The sequence below is a fragment of the Canis lupus genome, chromosome 34 (assembly GCF_011100685.1).
Source record: "Canis lupus familiaris isolate Mischka breed German Shepherd chromosome 34, alternate assembly UU_Cfam_GSD_1.0, whole genome shotgun sequence".
In the NCBI taxonomy this organism is placed as follows: domain Eukaryota; kingdom Metazoa; phylum Chordata; class Mammalia; order Carnivora; family Canidae; genus Canis; species Canis lupus.
The window spans coordinates 1,899,765-1,913,395 of record NC_049255.1 but is presented as its reverse complement, the minus strand read 5'-3'; the positions used below and the strand labels follow the sequence as shown (position 1 = coordinate 1,913,395).

General features: G+C 37.1%; 1 long non-coding RNA gene across 1 annotated transcript in view; it reads right to left on the bottom strand.

The window, feature by feature from the left end:
• Window positions 1–278: 278 nt before the first annotated feature.
• LOC111093928 overlaps window positions 279–13,631 on the bottom strand; it is a 92,730-nt gene continuing 79,377 nt past the window's right edge. Inside the window, exons 2-4 of the long non-coding RNA XR_005383636.1 lie at window positions 9,415–9,534; window positions 1,463–1,594; window positions 279–917 (exon numbers count right to left, since the gene is read on the bottom strand). This is a non-coding gene — a long non-coding RNA (uncharacterized LOC111093928). The remainder of the gene's footprint in view (window positions 918–1,462; window positions 1,595–9,414; window positions 9,535–13,631) is intronic.

The window sequence follows — 13,631 nt, the reverse complement described above, 5'->3', positions numbered from 1 at the left end:
TTGCCCATATTATAGACATTTGAATTTCAACATTGAGCAGTGATAGTTAATGACAATATAATGTCTTAACAAGGAAGCTAATAATGCAATTCTTCTTTGCTTGAACTTCCACCTTTCACATTAGCTAGAAAAATGCACTTCCTACTAATCATAAGAAGGAACAAAATAGATTTTAAAAAATGAGTGAAACATCCCCTGTGGCATTCTGGACAAAAGTGTCTGGATTGCACATTTATTGGATATTAGAGTAGAAACATTGCTAATTTTTATTCCCAAAGCTCAATAAGGTTAATTAAAGTTCACATGAATATACATAAAATATTCACATGAATAACATATTAAATCATCAGCACATTGTTCCAATAGAGGGCAGCTGATTAACAGACTTAAAGTATAGTTTTTACATACATACTGGGGCCTGGCCAATGAACCAAATCAAATTGTCTAATGAATTGAGTAATCTTAAAATGGATTAATTAGGTTGGTAATTATGAATTAAGAAATTAAAAAGTGATGAATTATTTTGGTAGCAGATAATGGCAGTTGACAATTTATTACAAATTCTCATAGTATTTATTATAATAACATTAATCATGCACAGCTGTTCTGCTATTAGGATAGTTAAGGATAATTCCATAGAATTTCATTCAAAAGTAATATCTTCTGTTCACAGGAGGGGAGCTAAGTGTGTAAAGATGCATTAAATAATAAGAAATCTAAGATTAGCTTTTCGTGTGCTCATAAATTAACTTTGAAAGGAGGAGATATCTTTCTAGGTGATGACTTAGATAAATCTCCCGTCGATTGTAATGCTAATTTGAATAGTCCTCCGGTGTCTCTTGAGCCTCCATTTTTCTTCCGGGATGCTGAAAGGGCTGGACTTGCAAGGTGAGAAAACTCTTCTCGATGTTCAGTTACTGTCAGCAAAAAGAGGGCATAGAATTTATGTCTTTATGGCCTCAGCTTAAACTATATTATTTACCATACCTTCAAATACTACGCTAGTGTTGCAAAACTGATTGGGGAAGTTTCTAACTTTGGCTATCATCTGGAGACTTTTAGATTACTTTGGGATTACTTGCTTCTTAAAAGTCAGATAAAACATATTGGTGAAATGCTTTGCTCCAGGTGCAGTTCAGTGATTTATCTAAAAAGTAGCTGGAGAAGAACAAACATTATATGGTCTCATTCATTTGGGGAATATAAAAATTAGTGAAAGGGAATAAAGGGGAAAGGAGAGAAAATGAGTGAAAATATCAGTGAGGGAGACAAAACATGAGAGATACCTAACTCTGGGAAACGAACAAGGGGTAGTGGAAAGGGAGGTGGGCGGGCGTTTGGGGTGACTGGGTGATGGGCACTAAGGGGGGCACTTGGCAAGATGAGTACTGGGTGTTATGGTACATGTTGGCAAATTGAACTCCAATACAATTAAAAAAAAAAAAAGTAGCTGGTGGGGCACCTGGTGGCTGAGTGGTCGAGTGCCTGCCTTCGGCTCAGGTCGTGGTCCCAGAGTCCTGGGTTGACCGTGTTGGGCTCTCAGCTTCTCCCTCTCCCTCTGCCTACACTCTGGGCCTGTTGGTGCTTGCTCGCTCTGTCAAATAAATAAATAAAATATTAAAAATAAATAAATAGTAACTGGTATTTTCAAAGTAACAAGTTACTGAGTTTATTTATGCATTTGGCTGTTTTTTTTTTTTTTTTTTGCATAGTTCATTAATTTCACTATTTACCTTTACTAGTTTTCTCCTCCCAGTTTCTTTGGTCTATAATGTTCTGCTTTTTCTAGTTTCCTGATATAAGTGCTTCTTTTAGTTCTCATGCTTGATCATTTCTTACATAGTGAAATAAGACTGGTATACTTGAATTATTAGGTCTATTTTTCTGTACCTTTTGTTAAAATTGGGAATTAGACTAAACTATGCGGTTTCTTTAGTAAAAAGGATGAAGAAGGAGGAGAAGGTGACACCATGGAGCATCTGACAACACAAAAGTCAGAGGAGCATTTCACAAAAATGAAGCTTTCAAAAAAATGCAAACAGAAGGCAGAAGAATTAGGATTTTGAGGCTTTCCAACATGAGATCTCTGACCAAACTTCTTTTCTGAAACTGTGGAAAACAGCAGTAGAAACAGAGCTTTAGCTCAGGTGCCAGAAATAGGGGTTTACAGTCAGGGATTCAAGGAGGAAAGTTAGGTAGCAAGGATATCACGGAGCAACACATATCTTGAGCATATGCTCCCCACAGATCTCTGGCTACTATATAAATATGTACGAGTTATGGAGACCCCAAGGCCCAAGAGAATCAATGAGGAGACAGACAGTTTGAACCATAGAGCCACATGGGGCAAGATGTGTAAGGTTTTGCTTTTATAACAGTGCACTCCTAAAATTCTGTACCTCATGAAACAGAAAGTGGAAGCCCTCGTTTTTAAAATGTCAGATGTCAGAGCCTAGGCTGGCAGAGAGCTGTAAATTGCACAGGAATCAGAGAGACACCCCCAGGGGGCTGGATAAAACAGCAATGCTGAGAAATCACAAGAACGTGATAGGCATTTTTGTGAAATGCAGAGAAGAAAAATTTTGTTGAGTTCAACGAAATTAACTGCCATCTAGAACAGCAGACGCAATGGTATATTTTCCACAATTTCCAAATTCCAAATTCAAACCATTAGAAATAACAAGAAATAGGAAAATGAGACACACCAAAGAAAAGTAGTAGTCAGTGGAGACAGATTCTGAGTACAATCAGAAATTAAACTTATTAGACAAAGATTATAGAACAGCTATTGCACCTAAATTAATTTTTAAATGTATATTTTATTTTATTTTTTTAAAGATTTATTTATTTATTCATAAGAGACACACTGAGCAAGGCAAAGACATAAGCAGAGGGAGAAGCAGGCTCCCTGCAGGGAGCCTGATGCAGGACTCGATCCCAGGACCCCGGGATCATGCCCTGAGCCAAAGGCAGACACTCAACCACTGAGCCACCCAGAGGCTCCTAAGTGTATATTTTAAATAAGGGAAAATACATATTCAGGTAAAGACTATCAAAAGAGAAATCGAAATTATGTTTTTAAAAATAAAATTTTCAAAGCTGAAAAGTGGAATCACTAAAATGTATAAAAATGCTTGTTTAGACCCATAGCAAATTGGAGACAAATTTATGTGTGACCTTGAATGTAGATCAAAAGAAACTACCCTCTCTGAAGAAGAAAAAGAGAGAGATTGAAGACATATGGATGGACTTTCACTTCCAACAATATTGTAAGAGCAAGAACTAGAATCATGCTTGCTATAATAGCTTATTAGTTCCAGAAGTTTTCCTGCTCATTCTCTCAAATTTCTACATAGACAATCATGTCACCTGTGAACAAAGACAGTTTTATGTCTGCATTTGCCACCTGTATACTTTTAATCTACTTTTTATGTCTGATTGCACTAGCTAGAACTTCCAGCAGAATGTTGCAAAAGGGTGCTGAGAGGGGACATCCTTGCTTTGGACATAACCTCAGTGGAAAAGCTTTGAGTTTTTCACTATTAAGTATGATGTAGCTGTAGGTATTTCATAGATATTACTTATCAAGTTGGGGAAGTTCCTCCTCTATTCCTAGTTTAGTGAGAGTTTTTAACATGAACAGGTATTGAATTTCACCAAATACTTTTTCTCCATTTGCTGATATGTGATTTTCAAGTCACAGAAATTGATATGATTTCTTTTCTGTAAAAAAGATTTTATTTATTTATTCATGGGAAACAGAGAAAGAGAGAGAGGCAGAGACACAAGCAGAAGGAGAAGCAGGCTCTTTGCTGGACATGACGTGGGGCTCCATCCCAGGACTCCAGGGTCGCTCCCTGAGCCAAAGGCAGACGGTAAACCACTGAGCCACCCAGGTGTTCCTGTGATTTCTAAATGTGTAAATATGACGTAAATCTCACAATATTGTGGGGTCTGTTTTAGACTGGTTCCCACAGAAGGTTTTAACTCTCAAGTCTCCCTGCTGGACCTCAAGCATCTCATCAGTTACGGTGCAGGTTTTCCTACTCTGACACTACTTCCCCTGGTGGAAACCCCGTTGAACCTCTGCTCCCGTAAACTGCAATTCCCCATAAACACCTGCCTCTCCAAACTTGGGGGCAGTGATTTTCCAAGAAGACTGTGGATTTTTCAGTCTATTCAGCATTTTACTTCCTGGTAGAAGAGAGCAATAACTCCCAAACTCCTTCTATGTAGAACCCCAAATCCCACTAATCTGTTTTGGTCACATAAATCTGCCTATTGTGAATATTTCTTATAAATAAAATCATACATTTGTGGGTTTTATGACATTTCTCTGGAGCTCTCTTCATCTTTCTTCCTTCTTCAGATTGCAACTTCTCCTGTCCCACTTTCAAGTTTGTGTATTTTTATTTTTGCCAACTCAAATTTATTATTGAGCCTCCTCTATTGAAATTTTAATTTCAGTTATTGTACTTTTGCATATCATAATTTCCACTTTTTAAAATAATTTTTATACACATCTGCTTATTTTATGGGACACTGTTATCTTTCCTTCCTATAATTCTTTAAGCATGGTTTCCTTTAGATTTTTTAACATATTTACAAGCAATACTGGGAAGGCTTTGCTTGCAAACCCTACCAGGTCCACCTCTGTGACAGTTTTTATTTCTGTTCTTTTTAATGTGTATGGTTCAAATTTTCCTTTCTATTTGCATGTTTCACGTTTTGTAGAAAATAATTTAAATAATATACTTTAGCAACTCTGGATCATGATCCATTCTCGATATTGATATTGTCGTCTTTGTTTACTTCTTTATTTCTTTATTTAGAGACATGATGGACTAATTCTGCAAAGTCTGTTTTCCCACTTTGTACAGCCTCTGATGTCCCCACACAGATCTTTCCCTGTGTTTTATTGGCCTAATCACCTAAGAGTCATCCCTGGATCTGCATCTGCCACTTTTTGTTCAGAATTTGTGCTTTATGCCCCCTTGGCCAGTTAGATTTCTCTCCTCTGCTATTGCATGTATGCCTGGCCAGTATTATAGTCCAAGGGGTTTGCAGATCTTTATACCCTTGTAATTGTTTGTCAGGGATCCTGTACCAAAATACTATAGACTGGGTGGTTTGAACAACAAAAATTCATTATCTCACAATTCTGGAAGCTAGAAGTCCAACCTGAAGGTATCAGCAGGGTTAGCCTCTTCTGGAGACTATAAAGGAAGAATCCTTCCCAGTTCTCTCTGCTTGGCTTGTAGGTGGCTGTCTTTTCTGTATGCTTTTTCACACCGTCTTACCTTTATTCGTGACTGTGTGCAAGTATATTAGAAAGGACACCAGTCATCCTGGATGGAGATCCATCCAATCACCTCACTTTAACTTGATTACCTCTCTAAGACCCCATCTCCAAATAAGCTGGCACTCTGAGGTACTGAGGTTAGGACTCCAACACATGAACGGAGAGCACAACCCAACCCATGACTGCCATATTCAGTCAGGGATAAGCTTGGAAGTTGTCCCTCGATTGGTCCTGAAAAAAGGTGCAAAGTTGGTCCTGTGCACAGTGTTTTAGAGTGCCAGGGTTAAGTGTGATGCTATTTTAAGTCTATCTTGATAGGAATTGACCCGGCATAGGTATAGTTTATCTTTCTGTGTCTGCTAAAACATTCCTTTTCTGACATTCCTTTTGTGCTTCTGCCCTGTGTTGCTGAGCGCACGTAGAGCTTGAACAATGTTAGCAGGTGTGCTCCTATTTCTCTCTGATTGTTCCTGCCTGTATGTAGGCTAGCACATGTGCACAGGTTATCCTGATCCACATATTTGGGTGGGTTTCTAGGAGGACTCTTTGAGATTTTCTCTTTCCAGGCTCTCCCTCTTAAACTTCAGGTGGCTTTGCCATCTTATTTGTTTCCCTGTAAACTATATGTACTTACGAGGTTTCTAAATTTGCCTTAACCCAAGGATGTTACACAGGGGTCAGGTAAAGGCAAACAAATGTCGAATGTCTTCAGGACAGTCTTAAAGAGACATAGTGTATCAATTCCACTGCCCTTCTTCCCTGGACCTATCAAAACATTTAAAATTTACACCAACTCCTCAGAAAGACTACCTATAAAATAGTGGAAGCCATGTCTTTCACACTGAAGGGCTTCCCTTGGCTTCACAGAACTCAAGCTCTGATTTTTATCTCAAAGCCTGAGTGTTTGCTATCATTTTACTACATAAGACATTTGCACCTTTATGGATTCTATTCTTGACCTATATCATCGAATTCCGTGCATTGCATTTCAACTTCTGAGAGAATGAAAAGATCCATTATTTGAGAAATTGTGACTTTTTGAGTATTTGATTTCTTATTCTAGTGATGCAACTATGTGAGACATGGCCATATATTCAGGTCTCCGGAGACTGGAAGGCAGGATAAGTCTCCCAGAAGTATTTCTGTGGAGAAGTGTTGTTTGGTGACTACACTTTATGACTACAAAGATGAATGAAGCTGTTCTTACTCTATGCATATAAATTTTAATGTTATCTCTGGTCATGGAACAATGAATATGCCAGAAGCTGAGGCTTCTTATCACTGACCCATTAGTGCCCTCAACTCTGATTACAACATATAAAACTTTCCAAAAGTGTATTATAGCTGAGACTTTATATTAGCCGAAACTGATGCTCAGACAGGCTTGCCAAATTACTTGTAGACAGTAATGTAAAATTATGGCTGATTTTAAATGTGAGGGTCACCCAATGATCTCATGTTCTTACTCCTCAGACTTAGAGGCAACTCAATTTAATGCAACCCTTCTGTGGAAGTCAAATTCTGTTAAAGAATGCCATATAATTCCCTTTTTCTTATAAGACATCATGATCAATAATGGTAGAGAGCTCTGTTTATCTTATTTATTTTACATTTGCAGACCAAATGGGTATCCTGAACAAATAATTAATTTTTATTGTAACTAGCCATACTTCTTTTTGGCCAGCTTAATTCTTTTAATCAAGTTTGGATTCATTTACCTATTAAAAGGACAAGATGTATTGATTGTGTTTGAACACAAGTCCTACATAAGTCTCAATAATGTTTCTTTGCCTTGAGAAAATAGGGTTTAGGGCCCCTGTTATTTTGATTGCCAAATGCAAAATGATCCACTATTTATCACTTAGAAAATTGATGGGTGTGTTTTACCTCTAAGAACAACATTTTCATGAGGAATAACGCATATTAATTAAAAGCTGATATCTTAGCCAATACAGTTTCCTTTTCTAGGTACTGCTATCTGGTTTTCTTTGGTCTAGCAATTCTCAGCAGTGTCATCAAGAAAGTTAATTCACTGATGTGATGAAGTGGTGACAAACAGGCTGATGTTTACTGGCCCTAGTGACTCCACTTATTTTTGATGTTTTGCTTTGTATTGTTGGGGGTTAGCTGTATAGACTGTAAGGAAAGGGAGGACCGGCCCTCAGAAATCCATCCTAGTCACTCTTTCTTTTGTCAGTATAGACTTTTCCTTAATTTGGTACTACATCTTGACTAAAGGGACAGCCTGTAATGGGCTTATGCCATTGCCACTTCCACTGGCAAACATGAACTGTAGTGAACTGAAATTCTTGAGAATAGTGGGGCATACTATAAATTTATTGATCCTTAAAGAACCATGACACTGAAATTCAAAGACTGAATTTCCCCCTCCCACATGGATTCTGACTTTGGTCTTGTGACTGGCTTTGGTCAATGGAAGGTAGGCAAATATGACATAAGTCAAAGCTTGGTAAGCATTTCAGCTTATGTACTCTGAAGCTTGTTTTTTGTTGCAATGTGCTTGGTATCTATTTTGAAAAGAAGTCTAACATACCACAAGGAGGGATAAGAGAGATTGAGAAAAAGAGGTCCCAGATTTCCAGCTATTCCCACTGAGGTACATACTCATGAATGAGGCCATTTTGAATGTTCCAGCATGAGCTACTGTCTGGTCGCTGCAGCATAGAATACTCCCAAGGAGTCCAGCAGAAGGACCAATCAATTCAAAAACACATGAGCAATATTACAGTATTTTTTTTAATTTTAAGCCATAAACTTGGACTAGTTTGTTACACAGCAAGAGGCAACTGAAATCAATGGTGATTTGGAAGCATTTGAGTCATGTGGACATCTTGATAAATTTCAGGTTGTGATTCAGTGGTCTGGGGTCAGGGCTGGAGGTTCTATATGTTCCACAATTTTCAAATTGATACCAGTGAAACTTCTGTGCAGACCACACTTTACAAATGGAGGCCCAATAATTCATTGTTCTTCACCTATCTTAAGACCATTTCTGGGCATATAATTGCTTTAAAAACTCAGATGAATCCTCTTTTTTTGAAGTTGTTTTTACTAGAAGAGTGAGTATAGAAGATATACCATTCTAGTAACATACATGGACAAATATACCTTTAAGTAACTCAAGTTTTGGGTGGTGCCTGGGTGGGTCAGTCGTTTAAGTGGCCAATTCTTGCTTTCAGCTGAGGTCATGATCTCAGCATCCTGGGATTGAGACTCGCATCAGGCTCTGCACTTAGTGGGGAGTCCGCTTGAGGTTTCTGTGTCTCCCTCTCACTCTGCCTCTCCCTTCCCTCTCTAAAATAAATAAATACATTTTTTTTTAAGTAACTCAAGTTTTTGGTGTCTGGAGAAACCTGCCTGAGGGGATCATTGTCTCTAATGTTCAAATACAGTATTTCAGTCACCAATAATTAGTCGTCTGGGAGAATCCTCAGAGGGCTGGCACTCGTCTTCTTATAAACTCCTAGACCACTGAACTCTGCTGTATGATTGGCCCCACTGAATCTGGAATCTTTTTACAGCATGTTTATCTACACTGTTTTCCTTCCTTCCACACTTTTTGTGAATGCACTGCTTCTTTTTGAAGTTTTGGAGTAACCAAGTATTCAGAATACATTGTAATGCAATCAACAATTTAAGACTGAATGTTACACACTTGACTCACAGAATTGATTTTGATTTTGTTCCTTCATTTGTTTTTGCTTGCCCTTGCCTCTGTTGAGGCCTCAATGAATGTCATTTTCTCTATTCTTACTTTACTTGCTCTATGTATCCATCAGTCTTAGCCCCTAACATCACTCTCACTTTTTTCAACAGATGAATTTTCCTTACTGTCATTTATCCAAATTAGACTCCTGATCTAAACGTATTGATCCTGACTTATTAAGGTGTTCTGCTGAATTTGCTGTGGCTCAGCAGTTGAAAGAGTTCTGTGTATGGCGATAATAAAGATGTGTTAATAGGTTTCTACCTTAATAAGTTCACTTTTATTAAAATGACTATAATGTATATTTTAGATTAAGTAAGTGAAGCCATTGGAAGGTTAGGGCAGGACAATACTCAAAGGGCAAGGTACTCACATCTAAACTTACTTATCTCTTTTGTTCCTAGAATCTGAATATGATCCCAGTCTCTGATTTTTCCCCATATTCAGAATCCATGCCTCTCTTACAATATTTTTTTGCAAATTCAGTTCTGCTTCATTCATGATTCTACAGTAATAGAAAGGAAAAATTTAATAAGCTATTTTAGGAACCCAGAATCATTCCATCTTAACTACTACAGTATCTAATATTAAGGGTTTTTTTTATCCCGGAAAGCCATTCCAAAATTTTAAACTTGTTTTGATTACTGATTCCATTATGTAGCTGAGTAGTTTCCTGATACATTGACAGGACATTTTTTACATTTCTCTTTCTAGGGTAAAGCTGTAAAAGTTGTGTATGGTCATGATAATTGTTGTCAGTTAGCCCCAACTCTAGACTTTTAATATGCCTGTTGAAATTACATAACCAAGTGCTAGTAGAGATATATGTGTAAAAACAGTGAATCTATAAATTTTGATCTTATTCAGAATGTGAATCAATTTACCTAAGTGATTGGCTAAAAGGTACATTAATAGAATATATAATCAAAAATTAAATATTCAGATGTACTTATAATTTAAGTTCTGTTCATATTCTAAATGATTTGAGGAATTACAACCCTATGCAATAACATAATAATCATATACAGTCTTCATAAATATAGTCATGACATGGTAAAAGTGTAAAACCAGAGACTATGAAAGGCAGGCCATTTGTTTCAAATAAAAGTTGTGTGAACCTTTTCTGAGTACAAATTGGGGTTGTTAGGCCCTACCCTAAAATGTATTTTTCTTACCAAAATTTCAGAGTTTAAATTACTTATTGTCTTACGGAAGCCAGAGGAGAAAAACAAATGGAACTTGTCATAAAAGACAGATCTTCTCTCAGATGAGTAGAGCTTATTCATAGGCAATACTAATATAAAAAGTAATAGCTGCAGGATATACAGCATGCCTTATTACAGCATATTGATTAGACACAAAATAATTTTTTTAATTATTTATTTTAGAGAGAGTGGTGGGAAAGGTATAGAGACAGAGAGAGAGAGATTGGGAATCTCCAGCAGATTCCTTGTTGAGTGCAGAACCATCATGGGACTTGATCTCATGACCTGAGCCGAATTAAGAGTGGGCCATTTCATTTCTATACACTAACAATGAGACTGAAGAAAGATAAATTAAGGAGTCAATCCCATTTACAATTGCACCCCAAAGCATAAAATACCTAGGAATAAACCTAACCAAAGAGGTAAAGGATCTATACCCTAAAAACTATAGAACACTTATGAAAGAAATTGAGGAAGACACAAAGAGATGGAAAAATATTCCATGCTCATGGATTGGCAGAATTAATATTGTGAAAATGTCAATGTTACTCAGGGCAATTTACACATTTAGTGCAATCCCTATCAAAATACCATGGACTTTCTTCAGAGAGTTAGAACAAATTATTTTATGATTTGTGTGGAATCAGAAAAGACCCCAAATAGCCAGGGGATTTTTAAAAAAGAAAACCATAGCTAGGGCATCACAATGCCAGATTGCAGGTTGTACTACAAGCTGTAGTCATCAAGACAGTGTGGTACTGGCACAAAAACAGACACATAGATCAATGGAACAGAATAGAGAACCCAGAAGTGGACCCTCAACTTTATGGTCAACTAATATTCGATAAAGGAGGAAAGACTATCCATTGGAAGACAGACAGTCTCTTCAATAAATGGTGCTGGGAAAATTGGAGATCCACATGCAGAAGACTGAAACTAGACCACTCTCTTGCACCATACACAAAGATAAACTCAAAATGGATGAAAGATCTAAATGTGAGACAAGATTCCATCAAAATCCTAGAGGAGAACACAGGCAACACCCTTTTTGAACTCAGCCGCTGTAACTTCTTGCAAGATACATCCATGAAGGCAAAAGAAACAAAAGCAAAAATGAACTATTGGGACTTCATCAAGATAAGAAGCTTTTGCACAGCAAAGGATATAGTCAACAAAACTAAAAGACAACCTACAGAATGGGAGAAGATATTTGCAAATGACATATCAGATAAAGGGCTAGTTTCCAAGATCTATAAAGAACTTAATAAACTCAACACCAAAGAAACAAACAATCCAATCATGAAATGGGCAAAAGACATGAAGAGAAATCTCACAGAGGAAGACATAGACATGGACAACAAGCACATGAGGAAATGCTCTGCATCACTTGCCATCAGGGAAATACAAATCAAAACCACAATGAGATCCCACCTCACACCAGTGAGAATGGGGAAAATTAACAAGGCAGGAAACCACAAATGTTGGAGAGGATGCGGAGAAAAGGGAACCCTCTTACACTGTTGGTGGGAATGTGAACTGGTACAGCCACTCTGGAAACTGTGTGGAGGTTCCTCAAAGAGTTAAAAATAGACCTGCCCTACGACCAGCAATTGCACTGCTGGGGATTTACCCCAAAGATACAGATGCAATGAAACGCCAGGACACCTGCACCCCAATGTTTCTAGCAGCAATGTCCACAATAGCCAAACTGTGGAAGGAGCCTCAGTGTCCATCGAAAGATGAATGGATAAAGAAGATGTGGTTTATGTATACAGTGGAATATTCCTCAGCCATTAGAAATGACAAATACCCACCATTTGCTTCAACGTGGATGGAACTGGAGGGTATTCTGCTGAGTAAAATAAGTCAATCGGAGAAGTACAAACAGTGTATGTTCTCATTCATTTGGGGAATATAAATAATAGTGAAAGGGAATATAAGGGAAGGGAGAAGAAATGTGTGGGAAATATCAGAAAGGGAGACAGAACATAAAGACTCCTAACTCTGGGAAATGAACTAGGGGTGGTGGAAGGGGAGGAGGGCGGGGGGTGGGGGTGACTGGGTGACGGGCACTGACGGGCACTTGACGGGATGAGCACTCGGTGTTATTCTCTATGTTGGTAAATTGAACACCAATAAAAAATTAATTTATTAAAAAAAAAAAAAAGAGTGGGCCATTTAACTGACGAAGCCACCCAGACGCAAAGCCATTCTGGCAAAACATGGTTTCAGGGCCATATGCCACCATTTTCCCATAATAGTCTCAGTTTAGGCTTCTTTTCCTGGTATTAGTCGTAGCACCTCCTTTCTTTCTGAAAGATGTCTAGGATTAGATGACAAAATATTTGGCCACTCTATAAATATTAAATAGTTTGCATCAACTTTGGTCAGATTTATAACACATAGAATGTTAAACTTGGGCACAAGAAAATGACCATCCTAGATCTTTATAGATTGGTAAAATGATTATATGGGGCTCAGAGAAGAAAATTATCAGAGCCAGGATAAGGCAAGAAAAATAACTCTAAACTAAATAATAAATAAGGGTAGCCTGCAAATATGCATTTTTCAATAAAGATATTGAAATCTTTCTTTGTGCAGTTTATTATTATAAGCCCATTTTTTGGGTTATATAATTATTCTAACATTTCTGATTTATGTTCCATTATTGTTCCCATTTTATGAAAGAGTAAATTGAGGCACAAGGATTTTAAGTAATTTTCTCAGGCTGACATAGTTCGAGTTTTCAAAATATACATACACACACACACTTTCATACATATCCCTAAAGCATATTATGTATACACCTAACTACATATATATTTTTATATATACATCTGTATTATATATACATATGTTACATAAACTTAGACATATGGTGTCTATACACATATATAATACAGATATTATACCCATATTATAAATATATATATATATATATATATATATATATATATATATATATATATACATAAAACTGAATACCATGGCATTTAAAGAAGATTTGAGGTTAGGGATTTGAGGTTGGGTAAACATGGGCCTTTGGCTTTGCCTCTCTCTAGCAACATGATCTTCAGCATATTTTGTATTTCACTTAAGTCCCAGCACTTGAAATTGGTACCTGACACATAGCAACAATTTAACAAATTTCAGCTCATTTTTTATGTGGTTTTCAGTGTCTAATACGAAACCAAAGATAACTTATCCATTCAAAAACTCTGGTTTAATGCTTTAAAAAAAACTATTATTTCAAATGTTTTTAGTAATGAACTTATTAGATGTTTCACTGAGAACCTCATGTACTGTCTTACGACATTCAGCCATGGGTGGTAGCATGGGAAAATAAGCCTTGTTAATTGGAGAGGCTGGAGGCTGATAGAAGGAAGCAAAGGAGGAC